The sequence below is a fragment of the Ammospiza caudacuta genome, chromosome 6 (assembly GCF_027887145.1).
Source record: "Ammospiza caudacuta isolate bAmmCau1 chromosome 6, bAmmCau1.pri, whole genome shotgun sequence".
In the NCBI taxonomy this organism is placed as follows: Eukaryota; Metazoa; Chordata; class Aves; order Passeriformes; family Passerellidae; genus Ammospiza; species Ammospiza caudacuta.
Window position 1 is genome coordinate 25,018,378 of NC_080598.1, and position 21,820 is coordinate 25,040,197.

A 21,820-nucleotide genomic window follows, 5' to 3' on the forward strand; every position below is an offset into this window, starting at 1 on the left:
TGGGTGAATAAATATATATTAACTGTTGTGTAATTAGATAGAGTAGCAGCAAGACTAGTTAAATACACATTGTAAACAGAGACAAAGCCTTCTCCATTTTGCCTCACCACATTAATTTCTTCCATGTTACTGCAAAGACTACTGTGATGATTTACATTGCATTGCCTATAAGAGATAATGTTTGGGGGGCTCTTCTTTATTTACAGCCATGATTTTTATAACTTTTTCCTTTTAAATATTTTCAGATTTATTTCAGGTTTTGGAGAGATTGACTTACAGCTACAGACAAAGGACATCAGATTAATTTCTCCCAGCAATGTCTGTAGACATCCCAAAACCGCAAAGCATTCTGTAAGGAATTCAGCTGTTGCTTTTGTTCCATTCAAAGACAAGCAACTGAATCAAATTATGAAACAAAACAAAATCCAGTATTCCCCACCAAAACCAAACACAGAAACATACATGATGCATTATGAAGTCTAAGTTTGAAAGTCCCATGATTAATAGAAGTGGAAATTGCTCAACACTTTGGTCTCAATCTCCTTGTGAGTAAACAGCAATAAAATTATCCTGTCTTTATGATGCACCGAAGGATACAACAGGTCTAGTACAAAAGGCTTTGAATTTTTTCTTTTTTTTTTTCTGTTGGATATGAAATTGCTGCTTAGACTGATTTAGCCACCTGGAAATGTTTTATGTCTTTCAGCACTTATTTTCTGTTATGTTTTTCTCAGCCCTCATATTCCCATAAAACTGTTTAGTGCAGGGAGCTGCTAAAACTGAGCTGAGCAAAAGTTACTGAATGTCTTACCTTTGGATAGCTGGCTTTGCTTTGAGACTGATCACCAAAATTAAGAGTTAGGTGACATCGACATTATTGATTCACGCTGAGAATTAGTTGCACAATCCTAATATCATCTTTAGATCCCTCAAACTCCTTAGAAGATGAGGAACTGAGGATTTTTAGGTAAGGTCAGCAACACTTTGGAAGGTCTAGGCATGTGGGGAGTATTTGGCTGGCAGTGGAAGTAACAGGACTGGGGTGAGGTGTATTGTCAGAGTGAATACAACAGCAGCATCTGTGACTCCTGAGAGTGAGAAGAGCAGTGAGCTGGGACACAACTAATTCCACAACACATAATAAGTAATGGTTACAAATCAGAACTTAATTTCAGAAAACTGCAAATAATTCTTCACACTACAGCTATTGCAGTCCTTTTTTAAAGACTTGACAGGAGCTCAGGAAATGTATTATCAAATCCCACTTACATTTGGGCAAGCCACTTATAGTCTGGTATTCAAGATCTGAGGTTTAATGCCTACAGATGCAAATAGATCTCCCATTGTGCATCCTGTCTATTTAAATTGTAAACTTCTCACAGCTGGAATTATGTCTTGTCATATGTTTTTATACTACCTGGCAAAAGTTTTCTAATTTTCTAATTTTGATTGAAATCTCCAGGCATTATTGTAATGAAAATAACTATAACTATCTCCAATGGGACAAAATCTGAGTGTCAAATTGAAATTGAAATACTGGAATGGACATAACAGCCAACAGGTGCCTACCATGCAGTAGAAGCCCTTTGTATCACAGACACTTTAATACCATTAAATTCTCCATCATCACTTTCCTGAGTTACCTAAAGAAATAATTCCACAGCTAGCAGTCAGTACATCTTTGTATCAGGTTTTATGTAGTTGCTAAACTGAACTAAGCAAAATCCACGTAAATGCAGAAGAACATTCTTGGAGTAAGTTTCTACACCCCTAATTTATAAACCTCCACCCCCTAAAAGAAGCTGATTCTCCAGAGGTGGGCAGAAAATTTCAGTGAAAAGCAGGGAGCTATGATGTGGAATCCAACCAAGGCAATGAATCTTGGAACCAAAAATCTTCCCATCCATTTATGGTCTTTTCACCACCCAGGCCTCAAAGTTATTAGCAATACTTTTATTTATTGATAAAATGCTACTGAAAATGTTAAAGAGTTTAATTTTCCATAGCTAGTCAAAGTTGTGCTGGAAGCTAACACACAGCAATGCAGCTATACATTGATTCCACAACAGTGACATCCTCAGTGCCTTCTGGAGGTAAAAGAATAATAGGAAAAAAATAGAGAGAGGGGAAGGGGAAGGGGAAGAGGAGTTCTCTTCTTGTGTCATTGGGTGAGTATATGAGATCAAATTCATGGTTAGGAACAGAAAGAACAAAAAAAATTAGATGATCAATCAAAGTAAAAGAACAGTTTTAGCAGATCTGCTCTTTCCGGGGTTAATTCTGCTTCTAGAAGAAATTAGGCGAAGCAGGTCATCAGGATTGATCTGATGCTCACAGAACATTTCTGAGCCATATCAACAATTTTTCCAAGAATTTTCCCCACCTTTATTTCCATTTACTTCTTTGTATTACATCTCTTTACTGTCTTTCGACTGTCTTTGATGACTTTTGTAAATTCCTGTCCTCATCTTCCCATTCTTCCTCTCATGACCTTTTGAAGAGAAATAAAGCTTATTAAAGATTTTCTTTCAAAAAAGAATAATGAATATTTGCTCAGTTATACACAACCCCCTACCAAAATCACATTTGTTTCTTTCCACAAATTTTTGTTTCCATTCCTATTCTTCAATGTTCTGTTCATGTTTTATAAAAACCAGTCACTCTACCACAGTTTTTAGCATTCACTGCTTTCTCAAGAAGCATAAGTTACTTTATTAATCCATATAACACTCAGGTTCTGTTATGATGCTTTAGAAATTACTTAAATTGTTACAACTGTAAAATAGAAATACCTTTTTAACCAGAGTATATAGCAGTTTTCACTGTGGGATCTTTGGAGGTTTTCAGGATTGTTGGAGCACTTTACAAGATACTAAGACCCCTAGCTAAAAGGCATGAGAGATGGCAAAAACTGAGGAGAAATGCTTTGGGATGGGAGATTTGAAAAACTTGCTGGTTTGAGTACACTAACAACTGGGATAAAATCACTAAATTTGCTTTGTGCATATCTGTTCCCAGCTGGTAACAACAGAGGTCCACTAGAATGAGGAAAAGCATTTTTTACTAGCATGGAGAGCTGTGGGGATGCAATGTTCAAAATGAGCATGTAATAATGCACATACATTTTCTGAGTGACTTCAAGACTTCAATACAAGACATTAATTGTATTGTAGTTCTGCCTGAGTAATGTAAACAATAGTCTGCATTATTAATTTTAAGAAAAACTGTGTTTAATTGTATTAAACACAATTATAGTTCTGCCTTAGCAGTGCAGACAATGGAATTCATTATTACATTTAAGTGAAAATGTATTTAATTTTCTAGCAAGCAATCTCATTGAAATTGAAATAGTCTACTAAAATATTTTCAAAAACCAAATTATCTTTAGCTGTAATATTTTTGCAAAATACAGCTGTCCATATTCAATTAAGTTAATTTCCTTTTAGACCAAACTGCAGGAAGAAGTGATTTTCTTCTAATTTTATGTGGAAGTGTTTCACATTCAATCTAAACATTACATGTGTTTTATGCTCTAGTTAGGAGCTTTCTTATAATAAGAAAAAGCAGGAGCATCCATGTACATATGGAGATATATTTACAAAATTGCTCAATCAACCAGCTCAGTGAGGAAACAAAAATGTTCTACTCTGGGCTCCTTTCCAGGATAAGAAGGCAACAGAAAAGAATAAATGTGCATCCCAGGTGTCGTATGTGTCATATGAGTCTGAATGTGGCCAAAATAAATACCTAGATCCAAAAATCTGGTGAGTCCAGGAATCTGAAGGTCTCCCAAATCCTGTAGATTAGACAGTAGCTGCTAAGAGTGGTAGATATATTTAAATACATCATGGGGGGAAAGGCTGATTTAAAGACAGGTTATTTACAGGCAATAACTGTCCATGTGCACAGAGACAAATGTTCTTGCTGTTGCCTGGGTCTGGTCACAATATCCACATGAATTAAGATGCTTATTTGTGACTAGAACTGAGCACATTTTAACCTATGTTCTTGCAGGAGTTGCTCCTGGGTTACATAGAAACCCTCTCTGCTCTAGGTGGACAGCCCAGTATTGAAATCAGGCAAAAAATAGCTTGAAGGCAACATGAGCGTAGCTGGTATTCCACTTTTGATCTCAGCAGAAGCTCTGCTGAATGCCTTTTTTTCCCACTCTCTTTCTACCCATCCCACTTCTTCTTCCACTGCTTCAGATGCTTCTTAGAAAGAGGAAGGAAAGTTAGAGTGAATGGATTTTCAGTTAAAAGTAACAAAAAAGATTAAATCCAAAAATATAAATTCTAATAAAAAGTTCAGAAAAAAAAATGCATTTTCTTTCAGTAGTTCTCACACAGGTACTTTGCGAACCAATTCAGAAAAACATGTTCATTATGCTTGGATAAAAAACTGGACAAGGAACAATTTATAACAAAGATTTATAATTATTTTATTTATAGTTTGGTGGAATCAAGGACTTTCTGATGTACATCAGGACCTCATCATGCTGGACATTGTAAGCACAGGAAAAAACCTGATCTGCACTTCATGGAATTTATTATCACTGTCAAATTTTGGCAATAGCAAAATGAACCTAGCTTGGATAAGCGGCCTTTGCTAACTCATGTGCTACATCCTTATTTTCTTGGGACCTAATGATAACTATCCCATGTGAATCATTACAGCTATTTTTCTTTTTTCCCATTGTCAAAGTAAACCTGCTGGGTTGACAAGCTTTTTATGGTCAGCAAAGCTGATCAGTGAGATTTGTTGGGGGCCAGAAAAGTGGGACATTTCTACTTAAAATTCACATCTTGCTTCTGCTTGCATTGCAGTTCTCAGGACTTCATGTGCCATCAGATTTATTGTTGGGAATCTGACTCAAACTTGATCTTAATAAAATCTATTCTAATTACATATTAAAAAATTCTAAACATCTCAACTTGCTTCTTCCTGCCAGGCAACCCATGAAGCAGCAAATTACTTTGGATGGTGCTGCAGGTTCATAACCTAGCATTTATAATTGTCTTAAACTTTAAAAACATGGTCCCATGTAGCCATCCTTGACTTCAGGACCTAAGGAAATTTCATTTTGTCATGAGAGAAAGTAAGGCTGAGATTTTTTGTTTCTCTGAAATCAGATGAAATTTTGCAAGTGATTCCAGAAGGAGTGGAGGAAGAGAGCAGGGTCAGTAGCAGTCCTCCTCCACAAGTCAGCTGTATAAATCCAGTGTTGAAGGGAGAGAAAGATTTTTACTCGTAGGTATGAAATGACATAAAGAAAATTAAATGTAAAATTTAGGTAGCCACTGAAGTTTTAGTAATGGGACCATTAAAGAACATACTACATTTAGTAACACTGCTGCACTGAGAAAGTCTTGGAATGCCAGATGACATTTGTGTCATTTTATGGTAAATGAGTGCCATCTACTTAACAGCAGCAGGAAAGCAAAGTTTGAGATAAGAAAAATTCTGTAACAGCCTTCAGCCCTTACTCTTACATACCCCCACCACCATGGTGGCACTTCACAATGGAGATCCATGGATGTACAATTCAGCAATTACCTTCAATGACTGATGGGCTCTTTTGCCTCTCTTCTCTTTGTAACCCTGGAGCCTGGGCTATGACGATGAAGAGTCCATTAGTGTGACCCTGAGGACCTGTATCTTCTCCACTTGCCCCAGAGGGTTTGAAATGGTGAATTTCACTCTGTTTCTGATCCCTCATCTCAGCAGAGATGAGACTCCATGCAGAGACAAAATGCGTGTCCAATCTATCTTTGCACAGCCCTCATTTCACACTGTGTGCTGGTCTATATCTCCAGCTCCTTCATTCTTCTCATTTTCCTGGCTGTGAATGTCTCAAAAAGGAGATAAAAGCTGGAGTTCAGTCCAAGAGCCTTTGAGTGAAAGAGGCAGAGCAGAATACAGTTGCCAGCACTTCCAAGTAAAGGGAATTTGAAAACTAAATATCAGAAACTTGCCTACAGTACCTGAATGGATTACAGCATGGAAATATTCCTGAAATCAATGTCAGGTAGGAGAAATCCCAGATCCTACTCCCACACACTTGCAGTTATGGTGAGGCACTGAAACTGATGATAGGCACAGCTCTGCTTCCAGCATCACATCCTCCTACACAGCAGAAAAGCTAGCCCTTTTTTGAATGAAAGTTAAACCAGTTCCCAAAGTTTTGCAGCAAGGCAGAGATCGTGAAGCAAATCTAAACTCCACAAAACTGAGAAACACATTTCTCATCATGCCTGGGATGATGTGTCTCCAGGGTCATTTCAGAGCGGCATAGCCCTCATCACGTCCAGGGGTACAGAAGGAGAGCAGAAGGCATGATAGACAGCATGGGAGCAGGAAGGATTCCAAGCAAGGCACAGAATTCCTGAGCACCCCATGATATTTCAGTTTCTCTCTTGCTTTGACAGCACTGTTATCAATGACAGACCATTCTAGAACTTCTCTGTGCAAACTTCAGACGTTGTGCAGTAAAGGCTTTGAAACAATTTCTTACAACAGAAACAGTCTGTCCTGTTGTCCTTGGCTGCAATTTTCTTTCTCGACACTTTCTGCTAGTGCAGCATTTTAGTGCTGCAGTTGTATTAACATAGTCTGCGAAGCATTTCAGGACCATTCAGGTTGAGAAGAGCTATATTAATGTAAAATATTCTTCCAAGAGTAAGTTAAACAGAAAACACTATATTGATTCAATGCCTCACAAGGTCTTACAAGAATTAATTCAGGTAGGCTTGGATGTAAGCCTTTTATGCATGGACTGAAAAGTGGCTGAAGGCTGGTAAACAAATGCAAAGATTAATGACACTGCAACTTGCTAGGAGCCTTCTCAAACAAATTTTCTGGGTGCCTTGAAACACTAAGTACTAAAGCTAACAACACTCTTGAAGTTGGGACTGACTGTGGGAGGTCACCCAGTTTTGCAGATGAGAAACAGAGGAACCTGGAGAGTCTTTGCAATGCATCAGCCAGGATTTTGGTATCAAGTTCAAATCCAGTCTAATGCTGTAGTTGCAGGACCACCCTTTCTGATAAATTTCTCCCATATATCTTTAAAGATACAGATATTTCTTTAAAGATAACATATTTCTTAAGCTTTCATATCAGTTAAACCAAAAATTAGTGGTAGTCTCTCTCCATAAGATTTCCATTACTTTCTCTGCTCTTTTGAGTCATACAATATTTAATATTATTATATTAGGTGAATTTTATAAATTCTGTTTTCCTAATATTTAGAGAAACAGTGAAAAGAATAGCAGCAGTGGACAGTATCATCTCTCTAACACTGATCAGAAAATTATGCTTATGGAAAGAGCATGAAAGGAGGCCTATACCAGCCCATTGTATATAGACCAAAGATTAACTCAGTGTTTAAATACACTTTTTATGTTAATAGATAATGGTGTGCCTACACTTGATCTCTTTTTACAGTCACTTTTTTAAACCTTGTAATGATTTGGGTTTCTTTATTTCATGACTGCAAATTCAACATTTTAATTACCCATTGAGTAAAAAGCTGGGGTTTTTTACTCCAGGTTTTTTAAGCTATTTCAGTTAATAATCCCAGTTCCTTGTGAAATAAGTGCATAATCATTCCTATTTACCTTCTTCAAATTATTTGTGATCTTATATGTTTGACATACTCTCTTAGTCTCTCTTTTTTATGAGATTATGCTCTTTTAAGATCAACAGACTTTTGGACAAGAACATGATCAAAAGTGTTTTGGAAATCAAAACGCATTATGTCAAAAGGATGAGACATACCCAAAGATCTCAAGAACAGATTACTGTTGCTTTACTGACTCTGCCTGAGAATGTCACATTTATCCACATCTGTTATTTTTATTTTTTATCACAGCTTCTGTCCATTTGTTTGATAAGAAAATCATACTTTTTTTGTTTGTAGATTTTACAATGTGCCTATTCCCCACCCACACAGATGCCAGGGGTCCTTTAAAAATGGTTGTTCTGCTTGCCACCTGCTCTTTCTCTGGAATAAACACTAATTTATTCAAGAGTTCACTCAGAGCAGTTAGTAGTTCAGCAGCAACTTCGAGAACTCTTGGGTTAATACCATCTGTTTCTTACGGTGTTTGTTATTATACATTTTATTGATCTGCTCTAAAACCTTCTGCTGACGCTTCACTTTGAGGCAGATTTTCATACTCGTTTCCTGTAAGCAAAGGCAGAAACGTCTCTAAGTTCCATGTAGAAAATACTAATGTAAGCAGCTCTCTCAGCCTTTCTGCTATGGCCACAGCATCCTCCAGTGCTTTTTCCATGGCTCAGCCATCTGTCAGCCTTACAGACATGGGACGGATGTATGGTTTTCATGTGTTTTAGAGAGACTGTATTACCAATTTCCATGCCTTTAGCAGATTGATTCTTAGAATCAGTGTTGATACAGATTATTGTATTTTTACATTTTGCATATCAGAATTTTAACACACTTTCTAGTTTTGCACATTTGGATACAAATTCTGCTTTTTGAAGTATATCCTTTTACTTATAATTGCCTCTTTTCCTCTTTCCTTAACCACATTATCTTTTTTTTGTAATTTACAATATTTTTATGCGAATAAAAATTTAGGCTGAGGATGCAATATGGTGCCTTTAAAAGTTCTTGAAAATATTTTACCCTTTTTATTACTCCCCTTTATCCTTTAAAAAATTTTCCTGGCTACCACAGTTTCCATTTGTGGGAAGATGGATTGTAGGAGAGTAGAGATAGTTCTGAAGGCAATCTCGTCCCTGACGAGTTGCAGCTGTACTAACTACCAAAGAGTAAGGACAGCCCTGCCCTTAATAGGGCACAATTATATCCAATAAGGCCTGCCCTTAATAGGCCGCAGCTGTGTCCAGTAAGAATAGGTTTTATAAAAGAGTGTGTTAGCTGTTGAAGAGAAGAATTGGTGTTTGTTGGCTGTGTTGTATGGAGCAGTAAGGGTAAGGTGGTTGTACAAGGGGCAGTAAGGGTTAGTGTGTTCTGTGAGGGACAGGAAGGAGTCAGCCAGCCATGCAGAAGAGAAAAGGAGTTAGTGTTGTGAGAAGCTGCCTGTGGGAACTCAGAGAGAGAGAGTATGAAAGTTTTATAGTGAGATGATAAACTGATGGTGACAGTCAGATCAGCGCCAAGCACTGATGCCAACAATTGGTGGCCTCTATAAGGATGAGTCTCGACATCCATTATGAAGTTAAATTTTGCTGTTGAGGTCTGAATCTGTAGTAACTCTTCTTCCTTTTGAAGAGAGTTGCTTCAAGGGACGCGCTCACCAGTGATTTCTAAGACTGTAACTTCTGTATAGTGTTTTACCTGGACACTTAGCTAACATTAATGGGAAAGGAGAGGCAGATGTGTTTTCAGCCCTTGCAGGTTCTCTTTTCACTGACAGCATTGCATACCAGCATTCTCCTCCTCATTATGAAGTCAAGACAATGCATTATATTCTCTCCATTTAAGCATGAAATTTTAATCTGAAGAATTTCTATGTAGCAAATTTAGAGATTTTATTTTTTTATGCTAATTTATATTAACCATGTACACCAATAATGCAGATGTTCTGTCCCTGTGCTTTCCTCAGCATAAAGCTTTGGTCTCTGATTTGCTCTTTGATTTCTAGAGTTCCACTGTTTATTGCCCTTCCATGAAGTGGCTAAGGTTTATGTTACACCAACTGTCTCACTCATAGCTGTAGGTTTTCCCCATATCTCCACTTTTACTTCTCCCATTGCTGCTGTTATCCACACGAACATTCACCAACAGCTCCAGAAAACCATTTTCTAGGTAATTGTCCAGATGGCTCATGAAATTTGCCACTTCCACACCTGGCAGAAAAGTTATCATGCATAATGAACTTATGTGGAGGGTTTTATATAAAATATATTATTTTTAAAATAAATAAACTAGGAATTATAACTGGGTTTTTTGCCAGATCCTGTTGTTACAGTGAGCATTTTTTAGTTGTTTCCTAAGAAGCATGAAACAAAGAGTATTGACTCAAGAGCCCTAGGTTGAACATTTACAAAGCTACTTAATTGTCTTCATAAAAGTGCTCCTTCAAAGCTACCATTTGCCATATGTTTATAATAGTTAAAAATTGGTAAGTTGTGAATATGTGATCACTTTATACCAACCTAGTGTGCCAGTGGTTTCTTTGCTTCAGGCTAGAGTTCTGTGTGTCCAGTCTCCTGCCTTTGACCTGATAGCCACATTTTGGGTCATTTTGGGACAGAGTTGGAAATCTTCTGTTTTATTCAGTATTTCCTGAGTTACTGTTGAAGTCCAGTCATAATCCACAATTACCAATTTCACATAGGATGCACCTTCATCCTGCCTGCCTGTGCTGGATGGATGGCCCCTCTTTACAACATAATCAGCACATTCCTGGTCAGAGAGCTGAATCTTCAGGGAGTTCCTGCAGTAGGCAGGGAGTGTTACAATTTTACAGACATACACACAGATGCACATACCCCTTGCAAGAGTGAACTTACTTGTGTGACAAATGCACAGATCATTCAAACATGGATGTCCTGAAGTTCCATAATGAAATGCCAAGCCTCCAGTAGGGAGTGCTGTAAAAGATAGTGCAATGCAGTCAGAGACACCGTAGTCAATAAAAAACATGATTACGTTATTATCCGGTATGCAGCCTTAGAATAACAAATTCAACCATCTTCCAAATCCAAGATACAACATTTTGATAGAACTTTATATTCATTCAAAGTTCTGATTATTATTATAAATATTATTATGGAGTCTAGTGGTTTTATGTACAGTGTCTAGAGGTTTTTTAAGGTAGTTGAGTGTGTAATTTAACAAGTGACTTAGAACTTAGCCAAGAAAGAATCTCAGTTGTTGCATTGGCATTGACAGATCTCCTGAGTGGGATGATAACAACCAGAGGCAAATGCTGTCATAAACAGTGATTTTACAGGGCTTATAGAAACTCACAAACAATTCCATCAGTCTTGCAGCATTAGTAAAACCACATTCACCAGCAGGAAAAAATGCACCTTCTCACATGCATTTGGAGACACTAATACAGAGTTCCAGTCTAATATCATTTAAACTTTCATTCCTCTGATTTCTTGCATCTAACTCTAGGCAGCCTTGGCCTGTGTATTCCTTACTCCATCATGCTGTGTTCTGGCAGTCCTTGTATGTATAAAGTATCTGAGCAGCCCCCTTACTTCCTTCATGCTACTTTTTTCTATCACAGAAAATAGAAATTCCCTTTTGCTTTGAGTCACTTGCTGTGAGAAAAAGAGATTTTCAGACTTGATTGCAGCCTTGCTCCATTCTATGGCATACACCCACATAAAAGATTAAGGAGGATGACTCATGTCTGGGTAATTTTATTGCTTTACAGAAGCCTAATAATTCTCTTAGAAAAGGTATTGGAAAGCTGGTTGGAAACTCAGTTTTAGAGAAAGATGGTTCATATCATGTCAGAAAGAAAAAGATTCCATTGTGACCCAGCATGCTCCAGAAATCATTTCCTGTAAGATATCAGAAAAGTTGCACTTTCAGACTATGCTAAAGTCCCTCTTTCATTTTCTTCTGGTGTATCTTTTGGAGTACATACAGTAAGTGCATGCAGATGAAGGTATTAGAGATGCTTCTGGGTCTTTGCTGTACACTTCAAAGGTACAACTGTAGAATTTACAGACAAAATAGGCCAGGGTACAGTAACGGAGAGGATAATATTGCAAACATATAGGGCCTCAGTCATTCCTGCATTTGTCTTCAGCTTGATGGAAGAAGGTCTACAATAAGTGAAGGATGGTCCTGCTGTAATGAAGCTGTCAGCGGTAACGAAAGTCGTTTGTGCATGGCCTACCACACTAAATTACTACTGACTGCCCTCAGCACAGCTCTCATCAATCCAAGCACACCTGCTGCGTAGGGTGATGTGGACCATGGGGGAAGATATCATTATTCTCTTCGGGATGCCTCTGCTGGTTCTTCATCATCTCCCATCCTTCCTCTACATAAGTTATCATTGATCAAGTCCTGTTATTTCTTCAGGTATAGAGCCATGGTACATACAGTAACACCATTACTCTTCCCTGCAATTCGCAGACACCTCTAAATTATTTCTTGCCCTTCCAAATGAGTTATTGTCCAGCATCTAAGCTCTTTTTTTCCACTTGTGTCCTGAATGTCAATGTTGAAAATAAAAATACTCCACTTAAATCCATACTTCCTAGAATTAAGTCAATCACTGTATCTTCTCTAAAACAGATCATTGGACTGGTTCTAATTAGCTTTAATTAGTGGTTATTCATGTACAAATTTCCTGCAGAGTGGGCACTGAATAAAAAATGCATCCAAGTCTTACCAACCTGAATGCATGGGCAACTTTCCATGTCAAAATTTAAGGTGGTCATGTGGGTATCAGAAAAATAAATTTAATCAACTTATCCCTTGGCTATGAATGGCAGGAAAAATCACTGACAGAGAGGAGCATTTGTTCAAAATTAATTCTGTGGAATTAACTTTTCTGTACATGAGAGAAGGATGGTATTTTGTTTACATAATCAGCACTCTCTAATTATATTCTTTCAGATGAACTCATCATACCTTGACATTTATTTTACATCACTTGTACTGTATCAGTCTCAAAATTAAACCAACACTGAAATGTCTGTCCCTGAATCTGTCTCTCATGGATTTGCCTGATCCCAGGATTGTTTCTTCTGGAAAGCTATAAATGGTATAAATTCTGTTGTACAGCATAGTGAGAGGATTCACATTTCTAGTGTTTGCTAAGTAAACTGATGTTCAGTCCTGTTGTAATATTAGCTATAATTTTCACTCTGTGTATAAAGACTGGGCTCTCTCTATCATCTTCAAACTATCCATCCTTCAACCTGTGCTCCTATCCTCGTGCAGACACTACATCCTACCTGTGAGCCATACAAGGTTCTGGATTACAATAATAGCAAAAGGATGCTATGCCTGTGAAGTCCCTGTTTCTTACTTATATATTTTCCACACCTTTCTATGCATTTGTTCAGAGCTGCATTCAATGGCTAAATCCCCATTTGTCAAAAGTTAGGCACATCGGTGTAAGTTGCACAGCAGAGTCGAACTTTCTGGTTCTGGTGAAAATCTGAAGTGGACATTCCATTAGACATCCTGAAAAGCTGCCCTTTAACAGGAATCAGAACAGATCAGAACAGCAGTAAGGTAATTTTTGTCGCTGATCTTAAAACCAGACGTAAGTCAATGAATTTCTTAAGATATTGGCAGAGCATGGAGTACCCAGATCTATTTTAAATAAAAAACACCTCTTATATCTGTATCTCAAATGTATATGCAAAATAAGCACTGTCTTCTATATAAAAGTGATTCACCCTCAATATTTTTTGTGAGGCAACTCAGTTTTACAATATCCATCACTTCTAACCTGCTGCATTGTTAGCTCTGTATCTTTAAAATGCCTCTGTTAGCTATATTAAATGTGCTTTTAGAGTCCAGCATTAAAAGTTATTATCATTCCAAAAAACTAACACTTTTCATTTGCAAATGTAAACCTGGCTCTATCATAAAAAGCAATGAAAGGAATATATCAAGGAGAAAGATGGGAAACTGCCAGGTTAATAATTTGGAATATTGGGATGAAAATGTGTCTGGAAAAATGTATTTGATTACTTACAGGAAGTCATTATTTTATCTATTAATATTTTTAACTATTTAGCCTTCAGATTTATACTGAAGTATAAGTCACTAGACACAGTATCTACATTTACAATTATGAATCAGGTTGGATGCTGGAATGGCATCAGAAAAATGTGGAAAAACAAAAGAAAGATATAAAATCATGTAAAATAGATTGTGCTCTGTGATTGTGTGTTTATGAGAAGATGTGTATATATATTAATATATGTACATCAAAATGAAATTATGTGCATAATTTTAAGAATTTTATCAAAGTTTAAAGGGTAAGAATTGACAATTAGGAAATTACAGGACTAAGGGAGTACCTGTAAAGCTAGTTTAGCCTCTGATATGTATGCATCACAATACATCTCTTCATTCCATGATCACTCATTTTTATTTACAGAGAGCTGTGGTCTCAATCAGTGCTCAGAATTCAGAGGATGCACCTAATGAACAGCTCTTTAATATTTGACTGTCTTCTTATTGCTCAGTGTGTGCTCTCAGTTCTTATTTACTGCATTACATTCAAACCCTGCCCTGAATACACAGCTGTTCATTTCCTTGCGGACTTTTCTATGGTGGTGATGACTAATATCTAAGTGCTTTGCAAACATTAATGAATTTATCTTCTCCAGCCCAGGTGAGGTGGAGGCTGTCATTATCCTCTTATTGTAGACCTAAAACTGAGCCGCAGGAGAGTTCAAGTCAAACACAGCCACTAACACCAAGCACACTTTCTCAGATATGTAGCACCTCCGTTTTCAGAGTATTTAGCGGTCTGATTTTGTATGCTGAGAGCACATCCCTGATTGACTGCAGCTATAGTTCTGAGGATTTTACACTCCTGCCAATCAGGAAAAAAAGTCTCATGCTGGGCACCCTGAGAAAAAGGAACAAACTGTTAATGATCCCATCTGAAAACCCCATTTGGATTTGAAGACACTTGCTAAGAAACACATCAGAATTCATCAGAAAAGATAAGACCTAATTCTTGAGTTCAGCATATGTCTGCTTTAACTGTGAGACTTCATAGTCTTGAAATTCTTGCCTCATAAAACAAGCAACCTCTAAAAATGTACAACAAAAGAAGGAAAATCCCATGCAAGTTACTGGCACTACGCAATATGGATTTCCCATACTTTATTCTTCAAAAACGGTCCATGTGTTTTATCTTAAGTCACAGTTTAAATGGCAGGCATCTGGAAGTCCATTTAAGACAGGCCCAGTCAAGTCTTTTGACCTGATGTAGTCTAATTAAAAAATGATTGTTGTGGAGGGAAAGACAGGTGTATCACCTGGACAATAGGAGCTGACCGCAGTCACTTATCTCATGAACAGTTACATATATGTTTAGTTTTCTGTCCTTTTTGCATCTGTGACCTCAGAAACACATCCTTGTCTCATGTAATAGATGGAAATGTGCAAAGAGTCTCTGCCATGTAACATCACCACTTTTATAATGGAATCAAAAAGTAGGTGAGGTTAGAAGGGTTCTCAACCTTTGCCATTTTAAGAATGTCCTTAACTAGTAACGATTTAGAACCTTGCTATTACTAATTTCTGATTCCATTCAGGACACATTCTCTGGCCTGCTCATTACCAAATGAATGAGCAATATTATCTGTCCATTATCCATCTAGATTACACATTTAAAGACAGGCCCACATAAAGAATCTGCATTTACAGCTTTATTCCTCAACACGGGGCACTGGTAAACCTCCAGAGTCAGTGCAAATTATCAGTAAATAGCATGGACAGTTTTTCTAGGGCTCATGATAATGTTAAGTATGGTTAAATAAAAAATATTACATAAAACTAGAACAAGTCTTAGTACAGCTTCCAGATTATAAAATGGGGTTTCAGTCCTACTCATACAAGTCTAATCAAGAACAATCAACTGAACAAAGCAGCCTCAGAGGACATTTTCCAAATGACTATTTTAATGTCACTTAGTAGATTAAAAACAAGAGGCAGCATGCTTACGTTTGGAAGGAAAGATATAAGTAATTTCTAACTCTCCATTGATTGCAATTCTTTATGCCACTGCAAGGAATAGTCAGAGTGAGCATCTGAATTATTATCAACAATATACAAGATAAATTGATCTATTTCTTTATTTATCTCGATCATAATAATACTGGTCAGTAATTTTTGCTGAAGAACAAAACACAGTAAACATTGTGAACACACCCTGGAAAAACTGAGAGGTACAACAGCCTAATGAAATAGAGCAGAGACTGAATGATCCTGCCAATATAATTACCTAAGGTGTCAACTGTAATTTCAAACCTGGGTTTTCTTTTAGTTTTTTCTCTTGGTCTTTCTTCTCCAATTTTGCCCTACTCCATCTACTCCTGCTTTCTTTTAGTGCTAAAATACTGCTTATTTAGAATACACCAAGGCAAATATTTCAGAGACAAGTCCTGTTCTTTCAGTGATGAGGTAAGGTAGTTCTAGCCTAAGACAGTCACACAAATGAGTATATAGGTATTTAATGACCATTCTACAGAATCAAAGAGTTCATTATGGACCAGAATGACTTTCTGTATCTCCTATATCTACTGGATGCATATGCTCTGGGAGCAAAGGTATATTGCAGTGCTCTGAGTTTTCTTTTCCTCCATGCTTTCTTTATTATCCTCTTTCTTTTTCTGTAGTGTATTTGTTTCTCCTAAATATTTTCTCCAAATTTCATTGCTTTTCTAGTCTTCCCATTTATTTTTCTTTCTTTTCCAAGTCCTTTCTCACCTCCATATTTTTTCTTTTTTTTCTGTTCTATCTCTTTTAAAACTTTTTTCTCTGTACCATATTCTACCCTCCTGCAACCTCAATCTCTCAAGTCCCTATCTCTTTTTGAGTATAACTTTCCTTCTAGATATATTCCATTCTTTCTCTTGTAGTTTTTCTTGTCTTTCTTTTCTGTGATCCTACTGACCAGTGGCCAGAGAAACACCTAAATGCCAAGTATTTGCTATACCTTATTTTCCTAAGTAAACCAGATTCTTTTTATGAGTATTATTTGTATTTAAAAAAAAAAAATGAGACACCCTAAGTGGTCCTAAAGGCCTAGAAATAGTACATTTAGGATGGTACATCTGGGAATACTACACTAAGAAACAGTGCTCATGAAAAACAACTTTCAGTCAAGTAAACAAGATCTGCAACAAGAGAGGGGTTTTAGAGAGATCAAATGTAAGTGGTTTGAAAATTATTTTTGGAAGCCTAAGGAAGAACTCTGCCTAATTTTGACTGGACTCAGGTGTCCTAGCCCTTGATCCCAATCTTTTTAATATCTGTCACTCTGCTATGATTTTCTCTGTCTACTTCTCTTTAAATTTGGATTATAGCCTTCTAATGGCCTCTGGTTGTTACAAGGAAGAACAGGACCTGTCTTTCTGTTTTCGCATATGAATCTCCATTCTTTTAAGAAGCAAGTGTCAAGAAGTCCCCATGAACTAGCCTGCACATAGCTCAAAGAAATAAGATGTTTTCCTGTGTTTGCATTTTAATTGAAACCTAAAAGCAATGAGAATTAAAGTGGCACGTGTAGTTCATGGTTAAGAATTTACAGCTAACGAGACACCCGCAGCAAAACTCAGAGTTCTCTCCCTGGAATGCCTGACCTTACAGGTCAAATACTTTCTCTCTAGTCCTTCCTTCCACAGCAGTTGAATACAAACTTTACTGCAGAGACAGTAAAGTTCCATGCAAGTAACTGCTGACTAGGGAGAATAGCAATTTGTGGTGAGGAATGAAAGACACTTCTCCTGTGCTTACATGGAATCAGTCAATATATTTTTCTTCTATCGTCAAATGTCAACTAAACAAAGCTGTTTCTCTAGCCACAGATTTTTCAGCACAACTTCACTGACACAAAGATAAAATGAAACAAACATAAAATGAATCAAGCATATGTGCAACCATTTTTAAGACCTAATAATTATTAATTTCTAACCTGCTTTAGAGCTCATCCCTTATCAGTTGTAATAGTCATTATTTAAGGGTACAACTGCAACATCAATTCAAACTGAGCATTCAATTGTTCAAGTACATCTTAAATAATGTGATAGAGTTAATCATTTCAAAAAGAAAAAAAAAGTACCATGATTCATTTTAACCTAGTTTTATACTATCAGAAAACAAAGAACAGCTCATGGATTGTAAGCATCCTTTCTCAAGCAGCTATTCACACTAGAGGTCCATACCCTTCCTTTGGGTGCAAATTGCCAAAACTTTCTTTATTTTATGTAATAGGGCTCTGCAGTATCCTAATGCTACCTGTACCACAACTTTAAATTTTCTCATGCGATCCTAGCTTCAGGAACAGCCACTGTTCTATGCGACATTTCATGTAACAATTCAGCCTGTGCTCAGATATTCTCTGCAAGAAGACATTATTAAACCTCATCTAGTCTGGTAACACATCTCTGTGGTGGGTTGCCCACCCCACAGCAAGGCCAGCAGAAGGAAAGGAACCTGTTTTGTGAGTGATCCTCACCTACTGCAGCACAAGGAAAACATTACAGCTGAAAACAGCAGTGAAGGCTGTCTATGCTGTGCCAGCTGACTTTGCCCTGGAACAGAATAACAAGAGGCTGGGAGTCTGTAACAGCTCTCATTATGCACGGATCTGTGCAGAGCAGATGATCGCAGAAGGAAGAGATGTATGCTGACTTCTTGTTTTCTCTTCTGGGTTTCATTGTCCCCATGACTAAACTGAGATCTTGTTCAGAATAAAAACACCAACATGCTTTCCATGCAAGAAAAATATAAGCATAGATGACCTTGAATTTGTGTATGTGCAGACTTTGGTTTGTACTTCAGAAATCACTTTGAAAACTTAGTTGAATACTTTGTGATCTTGGGTAAAATGTCAATTAGGCTTCTACACTTTTGAAATACTTTTGTGAGTACTTTGTTTTATCCCCAGGTAATAGAACTTCTTCTAAAAGACCGTAGCAACCTTGACAGTTTTTCAAGATGTCAGCCTGCTCTGTGTACGAATGCAAACTAACATACAGCCTGTGTCAAACTGGTCAGTGCCACCTGCACCTAGTCCCAAGATAATGATAAAAAATTAGAAAATGCATAGCTTAAGAATTGTATCTTGTTTTCTCTTATTCCCTTTCCTGCTCTACCTTAACACAATTTAGTCTGCAAAAACTCTCCTCTGGAATCACATTGTGAGAGGTTTTGATAAGATATCACTGTGTTAAGACATCTCTCCAAGGAGGACCTGAGGGAAATGTACAAAGGGTTTGCATTAATGCATATGAATTCAGTAATGTATTGAGTTGCCTTTCTCCTAGGATGTGGAAATTTACACAGTGCAGACGTGGCTGATGTGACTGGAGATCACAAATTGTAGCTAAGCTCCCAAAGCCTTGGCAGCTTTTTTTTACTAGTAGGTGTATGGGATTACTTCTGGGATAGAAAGGGGATTTTGCCCCTCTCAGTTTTCTTCATCAAACTTAAAGTACTAACTTCTGGAGCTTGCTGTTGAAAGGTGTCAGTACTGTGATAAAATTTCCAGTTATTAATTTCACTGTTTGCAAATTGTTTCTACCTTGCAGATAGTGCACAGAAAGATGCAGTTTTGTATATTACTAGTAAAGGGCTGTAAGCACATAGAAGGAATTATTTTAATAAGATTTTCATTCTTTACTGTTCTCAGCTGAAGAGAAAACGTGACTGAGAAATCCATTGTCTGGTCCCTTCTCAAGGCTATCCAACAAAATCACCTGGTTCCATCATTTCCAAGTGCACCGTCTGCGGGGTGAGATTTGGCACCAGATTTTCCTAAGCAGCTGCACATTTGCAACTGCCCATGAAATCAGTGTCTGTAGTGTCTCAGAAAAGGTGCCCAAGATTAGAGGATCTTTTGAAAAGCCATAAAATTATTTCATTTCCTTGTGAGATGGAAAAGGAAAGCAAGCATAATGATACAAACACTTCTCATTTTATTCTAAGATGAACAGCTTATATCTTAATAAAAGAACCATGAGCATTTCAGAAAAGTGTAATGCTGAAATTAATTGACAGTTGCTCCTTAGGGCCTTGTTTCCCACTTTGTTACATTAGCAAATTCTCCTCAGGAGCAAAAGACCTGCGTTTTTTCTCATGGAAATTTTTTTGTGACTGGATGATTCTCAAATGACAGGACAGACAACTCTGGATACAGATAACACAGTCCAGTCTATTAAGGCCAGTTACTTCCTTTATTTCCTTATAAATTTCATTTGGCATTTATCACACAGATGTTTCTGGATGAAGATGCTCCTGAGATGCAGGCTCATAGTGTTGATGCTATCTTTTGTTGCTTGAGAATCTTTTTCAGAGTGCCTACTCATTAAGTAGATATATTTAGGGACAATGCTATTTGAAATGTTAAGTAAACAGTTTATTCTTCCTATGCAGGAAAAAAAAAAAAAAGTGTTCATGACATTTGTTTAAGTTATGCCTATTCTATAAATTATAATTGAGGAAATACCCACAAAACTAAGAGCATAGTGGTTTTATCTTGCATCTGGCCTCACATACCATTCTGATAGTCTATGAAGCCACAAATGAAATTAGAAGATCATTTCCCAGGTAGAAAATTTACTTCAGGAAGAAAAGGGCTTAAGCCACCTCCTTTGTAATTTTGCAGAAGAATCAGGGTCAAAAATGGAAGCAGCTGGCTTTGCATGCAGACCTGCAAGAACAATTGCAGTTGTATTGCTGTACAGCAGTATCCTTCCCTACACATTACACATCCTGATGTCAAGTCCAGTCTTCAGTAGTGTGTCTTTCATGTCACTCCTCATAAGAATAGAGATGTAAACCTATCTGGCCGAAATCCAGCATACTCAATAACTGTTTATTGAGTAATCCACACTCTTTCAACATTTTTCATCATTATTTTCTTAACAACTGAGTCTCTTTGAATGATGTTGAAGTTGCCATCACATTCAACACTAGAAGTGGCAACTTATTAATTTAAAAAAGCAATTTCACTAAGCTAAGTAGGGAAGTGCCAAAACCACCCAAGGGCTTCAATGGAATCAGAAAATCAGTGTAAAGCTGAGAAGCAGAGTAATTTATAAAGGCAGAGCAATTACCAGGGACAGGATTCCATCAGGGGCATAGCAGCACAACAACTTGATCCCTATGGTAAATTGCAAGACTAGCTTTAATGACCTCAAAAGGTTGGGACCTTTGTTCTATATTTCTGGAAATCCGGAACAGTGGCAGAGCAGCAGCTGCTTGGTGCCACCACACTTAGTTAAGATAGATCAGAGTGATTCCTGTAATACAAAGATATTGAAAAGATGGAGAGAAACCATGCACACAAAATAGCTTATGCAAATTGCCTCTGGTGATGCTTCATAATGCAGCCTGGGTGGATTAATCAGTGTTAAACAAAATAGCCAGCAAAATAAAAAATACTGTGATGTGTCTAGACTTCTCTTCAGGGAAAGAATATTTTGGTCTTGGGCCATATCTCTTGATTTGTTTATGGAGTTACAGGATCAGCTATCATTGAGCACCGCTAAAAGATGAAAAGCTCAGTTTGGAAGCTGGGAGCTTGGATCTGGAAGGATGAGTAGTGGCAGGTTGCTGAATTTCTGGAGCCAGTTTTCAACAGCATCTGGAGTATGTCATTAAATTTATCCCATGTGGACAGCTGTTTGCATCAACCTAATAGTGATGACTATATCCCCGTGGTTTTGTACATCTGACAGAAATATGCTTGCATTAAGTATTATCTGATAGCAATGACTTAATATTCATGTGGTAAGACTAGTGGAAGATGATGTCCTTTACCCTTCTCCTGTTGGTGCCATATGTTTCATGTAACATTTTGATTAATCAATATGTATGAAACAGCAGCTTTGACATGACTGTAATTAAAATAGCAATATGGGACAGATTCTCATTTGGCACAAGTGGGTACTGTTCTGTTGACTTCAAAAAAGTCATCCTCTACTCATACCAGAGCAGCATTCAATCTCACAGCGGGATTGGAGAAAAAGCCAGAATAGGTTGAGTCAGACTACTACATCTCAATCCAGAAGCCACCTGCAAAATAGTAATAAAACCCTGAGAGCACAAATGTATGACATCCCTGGATGGTGTTATATGCTCAGCTAGGCAGCA